Source organism: Chrysochloris asiatica, unplaced genomic scaffold, assembly GCF_000296735.1.
Source record: "Chrysochloris asiatica unplaced genomic scaffold, ChrAsi1.0 scaffold00178, whole genome shotgun sequence".
NCBI lineage: Eukaryota > Metazoa > Chordata > Mammalia > Afrosoricida > Chrysochloridae > Chrysochloris > Chrysochloris asiatica.
In genome coordinates, this window is record NW_006408696.1 from 5229362 (window position 1) to 5242218 (window position 12857).

The following is a 12857-nucleotide window of genomic DNA, read 5'->3' on the forward strand; positions in this document are numbered from 1 at the left end:
ACACACACACACACACACACACGATTGTCTTTATTGTTGTGTGCCATCCAGTACGTTCTGACTCATAGTGAGCCTGTAGCAACTATAGGGCAGACTGGTGGTGGTGGTGGTGATGTGCCGTGGAGTTGGTTTCGACTCATAGCGACCCTGTATAGGGTTTCTGTGGCTGTGAATCTTTACAGGATAAGAAAACTTCATCTTTCTCCTGTGGAACAGCCGGTAGTTTCAAACTGCTGATCTTGAGCTTAGCAGCCCGACTTGTAACCACTGCACTACCAGAGCTCCTTAAGGCAGAGTAGAACCATTTGGGGAGTCTTTTCTTTTGTGGGGCAGCCAGTGAGCTCCAACCACTGAGTCTTCAGGTAGCAATTGAGCGGATGCTTAATCCATATGCCACCAGGGCTTAGAAGGATTGGGGTTTATTGCCTCACAGTTGAAGCTAGAAGTTCAATCAGGGCATCTGCTCTGGGGGTAGGTTCTTCCTTGTCAGTAGTCCAGGAAATTCCTTAGCATTTCTTGCCATTTGCTTCCTTCTGTGTGTCTTCCTGTCTAATCTGGTCTTCTTATAAGACACCAAACAGAAATGACCAAGCTTAGCACTCAGCCTAGTCTAGTGTGGCTTCATTAACACAACAAAAGAAACCCATCTTCTTCCGAGCATGGTCATATTCACATGTGAGGAGTTATGACATCAAAACACGCATGTATACATATGTCTTTGACAGGGAGACACAAGTCAATTCATACCAGTCTTGATGCATTGGCCTTTTGCAGTCATTGTGCATCAGTGGACCAAACAATATTTCCTCCTCTGTGTCTGACTTATTTCACTCATTTCCAATGTGCATCCATATCGTAGAATGTATCACAACTTAATTTCTCTTTAGAGCTGAATGATATTGTATGTTAGTAGTGGTTGTTGTTAAATGCCCTCAAGTTGATTCCAAGTCGTAGTGATCCTGTATGGAGTTTCTGAGGCTGTATCATTGTGGGAGCAGAAAAGTCTCATCTTTCTCCCATGGAGCAGCTAGTAGCCTCAAACTGCTGCCCTTGTGACTCGCACGTCAGTGCTTATCCTACAGACTAACTGTGCTCTCTGTTAAATGTATGTACCATAGTTTTATACCATCAAAACAAGATGGAAAGAATACACAGAGTCACTGTACCGAAAAGATATGGTGATGTCCAACCATTTCAAGAGGTAGCTTTGCTCGAGAATCAATGGTACTGAAGAAAAAATTATGTCCTCAACTTGCAATATTGAACAATTCTGTCTGGTAAGGTAGCAGTTACGAGTCGGGCTGCTAACCTCAAGGTCAGCAGTTTGAAACTACCAGCTGTTCTGCAGCAGAAAGATGAGGCTTTCTGCTCCCATAAAGATTTACAGCCTCGGAAAACCCTACGCAGGGTCGCTATGAGTCAGAACCGGCTCTATGGTACACCACCACCACCACCATGGGCAAAAAATTGAATGATGCAGAAAGCTTCAGAAGAAGATGGAAAGTATGCACAGAGTCACTGCACCAAAAAGAAATGTTTGATGTTCAACCACTTCAAGAGGTAGCATGTGATCAAGAACTGATGATACTGGGCAGGCAGGAAATCCGGTCCCTGCCACCGCCACGCCCAGTCGCAGCTGCTTGCTTGCTGTCATGCCACAGGATCCGTGGCGGGGCGAGGAGCTGGACCCGCGTGTCCCTCACTGCCCCTTTGGGAAGCTTTGAAGGAGACACTTAAGACTGCAGCTGCCAGCAGTGCTGTGGGAATGGTATGGAACGGCACCAGGACAGGGCGCAAGGGGCTTGGCGCAAGGGCCAGGAATAGGACAACGATGTGGTGTTCCTGCTGGGGACCTGTGAGTTTTGTGTGGACCCTGAGTTCCACCAGGTGAGAAGAGTGATGACCACCCTTTTCCTTACTATGGTTATTTCATACTTCGGTTGCATGAAGCCTGTCCCCATGAAAGAAGCCAACATCCGAGGACAAGCCAGCTTCCCCCGGCACACCCCGGTGTGTGAACCCATGGGACTCTGGAGAGCATGAATGGGCCCAAAGCAGGTTCAACAGGTCTGACATCATTGGCTGACACTTTCGAACATGTGATAAACAAGCTGTTGGATGAGGACCAGAAAGTTTGGCCCAATGAAAAAAACAATAAGGATGTGAATCTGTACACTTCCAGGGTGATGCTCAGGAGTCAAGTGCCTTTGGAGCCTCCTCTTCTCTTTCTGCTTGAGCAATACAAAAATTACCTGGATGCTGCAAACATGTCTATGAAGGTCGGACACCACTCTGACCCTGCCCGCCGCGGGGAGCTGAGTGTGTGTGACAGTATTAGTGAGTGGGTGACAGCAGCAGATAAAAAGACTGCAGTGGACATGTCGGGCAGGATGGTCACAGTCCTGGAAAAAGTTCTTGTGTCGAAAGGCCAACTAAAGCAAAATTTCTATGAGACCAAGTGCAATCCTGGGGGTTACACAAAAGAGGGCCACAGGGGCATAGACAAAAGGCATTGGAACTCCCAATGCAAACTACCCAATTACCCATGCGGGCAATTCATAAGGATACACACTTCCTGTGTCTGTACACTTACCATTTAAAGGGGAAGAGCAGTGGATTTATGTTGGATAGATTATATCGAGACAAAAATTATCTATTTGTATGTATACATAACAGGGTAAATTATGCAGTTAAGAAAAAATAATCATTTTATGAACTGCATGTATAAATGAAATTTATACAGTACAGTGGTTCTACAATCTATTTATTGGACAGACCCATGACTAGCAGCAAAACAGTCATTTGCGCACAACTTTTAAAATCTGCATTATGTTCCTCGATAATGTTGTGGTTTGTTGCCATTGCCAAGAATTGAAAATGTAAAAAAAGTTTAAAATCATCATAATAAATTGCAGACTACTTTACTTGTGAATTGATCATACACCGTCCTCTTTGAGAAAACAAAACAAAAAGACAAAAGAATTTCTAACCAAACATCCCATTTACATTTTAGACAGTAAGTATATTCATTCTTATAAGTACTCGATCTGTTTTACTGCTTTTAACTTCTGATGGTATTGGAATTAAAACAATGTCAAGGTGCCCCTCCCTCCCCCCCCCAAAAAAAAAAAAAAAAGAAGAACTGATGATAGTGAAGGAAGAAATCCAAGCTGCATTGAAGGTATTCGCAGACAGCAAGACTTCAGGACTCAGAGGAATACAAATTCAAATCTTTCAACAAACCAATACATTACTGGAGGTGCTCACTCATCTATGCCAAGAAATTTGTAAGAGATCCATATTTGGCCAACCATTTGAAAGAGATCTATATTTGTGCCCACTTCAAAGAGAGGTGACCCACTGGAATGGGGAAATCATCTAACAATATCTTTAATATCACATACAAGTAAAATTTGACTGAAGGTAATTCCAAACAATAGCAACAGTACATGCACAGCAAGCTTGCAGAAATTCACGTCGGATTCAGAAGAGGAAATGGAAAGAGGAATTATCACTGCTGATGTCAGATAGATCATGGTTGAAAGCAGAGACGACGAGAAAGATGTTTACTTGTGCAAAGGCTTTTGATTGCATGGATCATGACAAACTATGGATAATATTGAAAAGAATGAGTATTCCAGAACACTTCATGGCACTCATGAAAAACCTGCACATAGACCAAGAGACAGTTGTTCGGATAGAACAAGGCAATACTGAGTGGTTTAAAATCAGAAAAGGTGTGTATCAGAGTTTTATTCTTTTACCATATTTACTCAATCTGTATACTGAGCCAGTAATCTGAGAGGCTAGGCTATAAGAACAAGAAGGATGGAGAAGAGCTTTTAACAAGCTGTGATATGCAGATGATACAACCTTAGTTGCTGGATTAGACCTCAGTGTAAAATAAACAAAACTCTGCACTAGCCAAACAGTAATTAATACATATATTTTTTTTAAATAACAGCAAATATTGACGTTTTTATAATTCTGTGTTTGTAAAGATTATAGCCTTGGAGACTCCATAGGCATTTCTACTCTGGTCTCTGGGGTTGCTCTGTGTTGGAGTTGACTATGTGGCTATGGTTTTGATTTTGGATTTTGGATTTGATATGTACATTAATTGACTTTGTATTATTACACCATCTTTATTGGTCATGGCTGTCTGTTCATTTCTCTTTATACTGCGAGATTTTTAAAATAAACTATTTTTAGAGTCTTGGTGTGGTGCTGTGGGTTAATGTGCTGAGCTGCAAGGTCGGTTTAAATTGCAAGGTCGGTGGTTCAAGCTCACCAGCCACTCCTTGGAAGCCTTTTACAGGGTTGCTATGAGTTGGAACCAACTGAATGGCACTTAACAACAACAACATTTTTAGAGCAGTGTTTGTTGTTGTTGTTAAGTGCCACTGAATCGGTTTTGACTCATAACAACTCTGTATATGGTTTCCGAGGAGTGGCTGGTAAGTTTGAACCGCCAACCTTGAAGTTCAAACCAACTTTGTGATCTAGCGCTTATCCTGCAGCCACACCAGAGCAGTGTTGTTGTTGTTGTTAACTGCTGTTGGGTCAGTTCTGACACCTGACAACCCTGTATAGGGTTTCCAAGGAGCGACTGATGGATTTGAACTTCTGACCTTGCAATTCAAACTGACCTTGTGTTCTAGTGCATTATCCTGCAGTGCCGTTGGTGGTGGTGGTTGTGTGCCACCATGTTAGTTCCAAGTGACAGCGACCCGCTATAGAGTTTCTGAGGCAATATATCTTTATGGGAGCAGAAAGCCTCATCTTTCTTCCATGGAGTGGCTGTTAAATTCGATCTACTGATCTTGCAGTTAGCAGCCCAGCTCATAATCCACTGTGCTACCAGGTATGGGGCAAAACCGCTTAATCTGTAAGTACAGTCTACTAACTGCAAGGCCAGCATTTCAAACCTACCAGCCACTCCTCGGAAGCCCTATACAGGGTCACTGTGAGTGGGAACCGACTCGATGGCACACAACAACGCTCACTATTGATACTAGCTTTATGGTCGATAGAAGTCTCTGGGTGGTGCAAATGCTTAACTGTTCAACTACTAACCAAAAGGTCACTGGTTTAAATTTTTTAAAAAGGTTCTTCCGAAGAAAGCCCTGGTGATCTACTCTGAAGGGCACAGCCGTTGAAAACCCTCGAGAATACAATTTAGTTCTGATACCAGTGGGGTTGCCATGAGTCTGAATTGTGGTTTGTTTGGGTTATGGCTAGACCATAGTCAATTTTGTAATGACTGCAAAGCCATTTGAACTGCAAGGTTGCTCCTCGGAAACTGCACCAGTTGCTCCTAGGAAACCCTGTATGGGGTCGCTATGGGTCAGAATCGACTCAACGGCACTTAACAACCAACAACAATGCACTAGAAGAAAGTATATGCTCTAAATCTTGGATGTAGGTGTTTTAATATTTTGCCATGTTCAACTAATTTCTGCTTCTCCTCTAATTGACAGAGCTTAACCCAAACCCTGACTCTGTGGGAGTCTTTTAGGCTTTACTGTTTTATCACCTTCGCATTGCAGTAAATGGCAGATTGAACTAAGCCGGGATAGCAAACTCATGTGATACCATTCCCACCCTTTCATCTGTTGCAGACATGATTAATCCATCATGTAGCTCAACCCAGTAGTCCTGACAATCATTCATCAGTAAGAGCTGGCATGTGTAATAAAACCTTTTGACAGAATGAGTGCTTTGGGGGAAGATCACTTGATATTTTGCCCTGGAAATTTCTGCTGCTTCTTGAAATTTCTTTGTAAGTATATCTGGTAGCTGTATCTGAAAAACTATGGACTGCCTTGTACCAGCTTTGTTGTTGTTGTTGTTAAGTGCCATTGAGTCTGTTCTGACCCATGTTGTTGTTGTTGTTAAGTGCCATCGAGTCGGTTCCGACCCATAGCGGCCCTGTACAGAGTTTCTGAGGGTGGAAATCTTTACAGGAGTAGAAAGCCTCATCTTTCTCCCGCGGAGCGGCTGGTAGTTTCGAACTGCTGACTTTAAGGTTCACAGCCCGATTCGTAACCACTATGCTACCAGAGCTCCTTAGTGAATCTTTATAGGGTTTCCAAGGAGCGGCTGTTAGGTTTGAACTGCCAACCTTGTGTTTAGATGTCGTTAACATTTTAAAAAATGAATGGGCCCACATGGGGGTACAGATTTAGTGGTGGATATTGCTACATACTTTGAGATTGTGGGTACTATGTATATGTTAATAATGACAAGAAAGCACACAGTGGGTACAGTCATGGAAACTGCTCAGACATAACCAAACACGTCACGGGATGAAGTTCCTAGGTTCGAAGGCAAAGAACTATAATAAACTTGGGAGACATCTACACCAATTGACACAAAAAAGCTCCTCAAGACGGTGTTCTGCATCCTACCTTGGTGAATAGTGTCTGGGTCTTAATAGGTTGGGGGTTGCCATCTAAGATACAACTATTGGTCTCTTACTGTTTGGAGCAAAAGAGAGTGAAGAAAACCAAAGACTTAAGGCATCAATTTAGTCCAAAGGACTATGGCCACATGAACCACAGCCTCTATGACCCTGAGACTAGTAGAACTAGGTGGTCCCCAGCTACCATTACTGACCACTCTGCCTGAGATCACAACATGGTAGAGATGACAAGAGTGCTGACACATGGTAGGGAATACAGCCAACGTCATGGGGCCCTTTATTATGAACTATCAAATGGCGAGCTAATGTCCTCTGTAAACGTTCACCTAAAGTTTTATTTAAAAGTACAATAAAAATGTTTAAGATAAAAATAGTAATAATAATAGTTTTTTGTCATCCCCTTCCTCCAAATATGCTATGCTTCTCAGAGGTGATGTTTGACTACTGTAGATCTTTCTTTGGGGATTGAAGTTCTCATTTGTAATTAGAATGCCTAGATTGTTGTCAAAACCAGAGATGAATGAATGTGTCCCCCACAGCAAGTCCATGGCAGACAATACTGATCCATGCCAGGATATTTTCACATCCTCTCTGAACTCAGCTTCAGAATCTTTTTTGCACCACAGCATGCCAGAAAATACTATCAATTCATTCAACTTGGCATGCAAAGTGAAATCTTTTGATCATCCCTGAATTACTGGGCTTTGATTTTAATAAAAAATGCTCTCTCTTCATCTGTACAACTTTCATCCATAAACTCAATGGTGAGTGATTTCCTTTTAAGTAAAAATGGGGACATAGTCCTCAGGTATTTGAAGAACTTACTCCTTTTCTCCTTAAGTGCTAATCTGGAAAGAGACACTAAGGATGCCAGAAAGAAAATCTCAGTCATGTACTAGGAACCACCAAAGATAGCAGTCTAATTTCCAAGGATGAAGTTCAAAAAAAGAGAACAAAATAGGATTCTGCACAGAAAAAAAATTAATGCATGCTGTCACTTCTCATTGGTAAGGGTGATAATCCAAAACAGGTATTCAGAGAGCATATGACATCTGGAAATCAGAATTGCCGAAACTCAGTGAGCAGCACAATGACTTGCTGGGGGTTAGTATCAATCCTTCTCGAAGCAGAAGATAAAAGACAAAGATGGGCATGAAGAAGCCTCCCATGGCAGTTCACCGGCTTAGTTTGCCTTTTATTTTAGGTGATTTTCAGATCGGATCAGCCTGAGCTGGCGTCAAGAGCTTCATCAGGTAGTGCTGGGGAATGGGAAGAATAAAGAAGCATATTGGACAAGTCTGGGAAATAGAAATGAAAGAATGGATCATCTAAACTCTCCTTAACTAAGCATTTAGAAAGCTGGAAGTCAAAAGACCGATCTAGGTCCATGGAGGACCCGTGGAGAGGAACAGACCACCACAAATAGAATCACTTTCCTTACATGTTTATCTCGAATCCAGAGCAGACGAGACTAGATGGTCCAGTTTCAGAATTAGATTTAAGCGTGGGCCCCATTCTTCTGTTTCTAGTTTCTCCATATTGCGTGATGCATTTTGGTGAGAAAATACTTTTAATGATGCCAACTTGCCTCCTTTCAGCATATTACAAAGGGAACGATTGGCTGAGACTGTCACGATGATGGGAATAATTTTGTTGCTCTGCAATTTGGCTCTTGCTCTAAAGTAAAGCGCACATTTCCTTCGTGTATTTTAAGCCGGAGAGTTTTAAGTAAATGGGAGGTGGCTGATTTTATTTCTGTATGCAACCAGCCTTCACCGGCAACCAGCTCTGATTTGGCCCAATCAATTTTGCATTCATGCTGAGCAGTGAGTTGCTCAAGTTCAAGGAACATCTGTATGCATTTCTCTGCATTGGGTGCAAACATCAGCGCTGCTCCTTTGAAAGGTTCCCAGCTCTCCTGGGACCGTTGTAAGCTGCTGGAGGGTGACCTTTAGAACTCTGACGATTCCATTCCACCCTTAAATAACTGCCAGGATGACTCTTGACTGTACCGTTTGCTTGTTATTTATAGGGTTGTTTTTTAGGAGGCCAGCGCTGGCACATTGGAGAAAGTATTCAGTAAATCTTCATTAGGTGGTTAAGTGGTCTCCAAAAAGTTAGCCAACTGAGTATGCAAGTGTGAGGTGTCACCTCATATAGATCAGCGCAGGGTTACAGCCGGTACGTCCTTTTTGCTCTTCACCTGCTTTTTTGTTTTCATAAATTTTGTGTGCCAGCAGCTCTATGCCTCAAAGAAGACTGTCAACATCTTCTTGTTCAATTACATCAGGATTATTTTTTTCTCTCTTTATATCAGCAATTAAATGTATGAGATTAAAAAAAAAAAAAAAAGTTCACTCTTGAAACCTAAAGAGACACAGTTAAGCACAAAGTAAATTGAAACAGAATGCAGTCAACTTATGGTTGTAAAGCATAAAGAAGGATCTAGGGGAAGTTCTCCTTCCTGCCTGGCTATAGATCCGTAGCCTCCAACATACGGTGAATGATTTCAATTTCATAAAACTTTGGGGGGAATTAAATGAAATGAAGTATAAGAAATGGATACCCCCAAATGGTCACTAGTGTCATGCTGTGGGTTAATGTGCTGGACTGCAGTCAGTTTGAACCACAAGGACGGCAGTTCAGGCTTACCAGCTGCTCCTCAGAAACCCTATATAGGGTTGCTATGGTTCGGAACCGACTCAACAGCACACAACAACAACAAATGGTCCACTGCCCTTTTCTTTTCCCTTCTCCATTTACATAAGGACAAGCTGATGAGTTGTATACGTCTTTGCTTTCTCAGGACCTGAAACATAGTAGGTTCTGAGACAATAGTTTATGGAAGAATGAGTAGGTCAGTAATTAATGACAGATAGTACCTGATATTTATACTCTTTGGCTTGGTAATTTAGCCCAGTTTTTTGTTGTTTTAAGTGCATTCGAGTCGTTCCAACTCATAGCAACCCTGTATAGGGTTTCAGAGGAGCAGTTGGTAGGTTTGAAATGCAGACCTCATAGTTTACAAACTGTGTGGATCCTACAATGAAGATGTGCCATTTCTGGTACTTTATTTGTATTCATAATCAAAGTCTACGGAAACAGCCATCAAAAAATCAAACAGCATATTGCATTAGGCAAATCTGCTGCAAAAACATCACTCTGAAAGTGAATGGAGAGAAATACTGTTAACTGATGGTACATGGAGGGAATTATATTGTAATGTAACAAGGTGTATGATTTGTTACAAACCTTAAAAAAAAAAGACATCACTCTGAAGTGTTAATAAAAGCAAAGATGTCACCTTTAGGACTAATGTTTGCCTGACCCAAGCCAAGGTATCTTCAATGGCCTCATATGCATGTGAAAGCTGGACAGCGAATGAGGAAGAGTGAAGACAATGGATGCATTTGAGTTATGGGCGTTAGTGAAAAATATTGAATACTCCACGACTGTCAGAAGAATGAACAAATGCCCTGCGGGAAATACAGACAGAATGTTTCTTAGACACAAGTATGATAAGGAACCAATGCCTGGGGAAGACCTCATGCTAGATAAAGTGGAGGGTCAGCGAAAAAGAGGAAAGCCCTTGACGAGATGGACTGGCATAGTGGCAGCAACAATTGTGAGGCTGGTACACGCCCGGCAGTGTTTGGTTCTCTTATTCATGGGTTCACTGTGAGTCAGAATGGGCATCTAACAACAATCACAACTTCATGTGCCTCCTGAAATAGCAGTCCAGGGCTTGTGTTAGAAGTGTTGACGGCTGGGCCTTACCTCAGTCCTACTAAGTCCGAACTGTAATCTTCACAAGCTCTCCAGCTGACCTGTGTGCACATGGACGTTTGAGCAGCATTTGATAGTGCTGCTGAGTGTGCCTACTGGTTTCCATATTGGTCAAGTTGATTAGTTCTGCTGACCACAGACCACCTTCATCTTGTGCTTCCTGCCCTGCTTCTAAGGGGATCCCTGCATGAAGACACAAGACTCTGCAAACAGAACTGTCCCCCTCCATACACACACACACACACACACACACACACACACACACACACACCGTGTATGATCTCTCCCTTCATCCTTGGCATAATGAGATCCTCTTATTTAGGATGTTGTTAGGTGACCCCAGATAGAGCAGAATGAAACATATGTCACATTCTTCTTTATAATCAGCTGTGTGTTCAAGTCCACTGTTGGGGGTCACTGTGTGTCTCGTGAGTCATTCAGTCTAAGGGGCTCATCTTCTAGCACTATGTGGACAATAGTCTGTTGCCCTTTGTATGTTTTCATTGGCTGATTTTCAGCAGATGACTTTCTGGGTCTTTCTTCCTAATCTGTCTTAGTCTACAAAGCCTCCTTAAACCTGTCCACCATAGGTGATCCTGGTGGTATTTGAAATGCCGATGGCATAGCTTCCAGCTTCAGAGCAGCACGCAAGCCAGCACCATATGAGAGAGTAAGATGGACTTACAGATGAGTGGTGGTTATCTGGGATAGACCTTGAACCCTTCACAGGGCCATACTGGGGCCCAGTCCGTTGCCTGGAATCACACATCTAGGAACAGAGATGAGATTTCATCGCAGAGCTGTCTGATTCTAAGGGCCAATTCCTCCCAGCCCTCCACAAGGCTGCCAGGTAGTTTCCGGAAGCGTGGCTGGGAGTCATGTACAAACCAGCCAGAGCCTTTTTCCTCTGTGTGCCAGTGTCCAAGAAGTATCCCTTCCACACTCTTGTCAGTCCTTTCCTCATCACTGCGAAGGTTTGAGGCCTCTGCTTGTGTTCCCTCAAGCCATACCCTCTGGGTGCCCTCCCCTCCTCCTGCTCACCTGGATAGCAGAATGACTGGAAGCAATTATGGGTCTCTTTCCAATGAAAATGTTGCTGATGCCCCCTGAATTCTTCCTGTGGGTCTCTCAAACAAAATAGAGATCCCAGAGTAAACAAAGAGTTCTTCATTTACAAGTCTTTCTTCTGTGCTGATCAAGACCTTGTGAGGGAGAGCCAGAGGGCACAGGAGCCAGCCCTGGGTGGGTTTCAGTCCCAAAGGCTGTGATTTTGGGTAAAGTCATTAATCTTTCAGTGCCTCAGTATCCCTTCTGCAAAATAAGAGGGTCTACATACAGCTCTAGGTTTTCATGAGCATGAAATGAGTGAATGGTTGTAAAGCACTTAGAACTAGGCCTGGCACATAGTAAATTCCATGTGTTTGTAGCAAAAAAAAATTGGTTTTATCTTTACATCCTAGTCACCTACACGGTAAGCATCCAGAAAGTGAGTTTAAAGGAATGCATGCCTGGCTTAGGGAGTAAACTCCCACAGAGCTTTGCATCTGTGTGTGGACGTTTGTGTATATGTGGAAACATACATGTAGCATAACATTTGCCATCTCACAATTCTACCCATGTATAACTCAGTGACATGAATTTTGTTCAGTATGTTGTTCGTAACTTATAAAAATCTCAAGAATGAAAAACGTTCGGGAAAATAAATTAGTCTCCAGCCCCTCAACGTTTCTCATCTCTTCTCACAAATCTCTTCCTAATGCAGGAAGCTACCTTTTCATCCCTTCGTTTTCACTCCCTGGTTTGTTGATTAGTGATGCTATCAGTGCTTGGTTACCAGTATCCCTCACATTTTCTGAGTGTGTGTAAAGGCAAGCAGTTCCTGGAGCACCTCCCTCACTTGGGTAAAGCTCAGCCCACACCAGCGCATCCTGAGCAGGTCAGGGTGCAGCAGGGCAGAGACTCCAGGTCTCCTGAAATAACAGGCAGCTCCCAGGTAGCTCATTGGGCCGCACAGCTGGCCTTTATCCCTGTCTGGGCTGCCGCTCTTTTCAATGTGAAGGGAAGACAGGCTGTCAAAGCAAACCCAGAGAGCCCGGCTGGCTGTGAGGATTTGAAAGGGCAGGGGGTTATTTTTCTTTGCTGTTTTTTTTTTTTTTTTTTGTGCATGTATGGTTCTCTGAAGAAACACACACTGGTAGGAAAGAGGCTATGTAGCAGAGTGGTGATGTGTTTAGGAAGAAGACGCACCTGGGAATCAAACCCAAACCTGCTCCTTATGAGAGGTGCAATGTGGCCTGAGTGCCAGACCTCTGCAGGTCCGGGCTCACCACGATGTTGGTGGTTCAAACCCACTAGCAATGGAATCAGCTCACACACTTAAAACAACGACAATAACAATGAACTGGAAAATAGTTGTAATTTACACTGTGACCATACAACTTCATATGATTTGTTGTTGTTATTAAGTGCCTTCAAGTCAGTTCCAACTCATAGCAACCCTGTATAGGGTTTCTGAGGTTATAAATCTTTGCAGGAACAGAAAACTTCATCTTTATCTCACTGAGTATCTGGTGGGCTTGAACCACCAACCTTGTGGTTTGTATTCCAGTGTTTAGCCTACAGAGCAACTCATAGTATATATATATAT

At 42.9% G+C, this 12857-nt stretch overlaps 1 pseudogene; it reads left to right on the forward strand.

Annotated features, from left to right (window-relative positions):
• The first annotated feature begins 1812 nt into the window (after positions 1-1812).
• Positions 1813-2600, forward strand: LOC102817190 (annotated as a pseudogene).
• The last annotated feature ends 10257 nt before the right edge of the window (positions 2601-12857 follow it).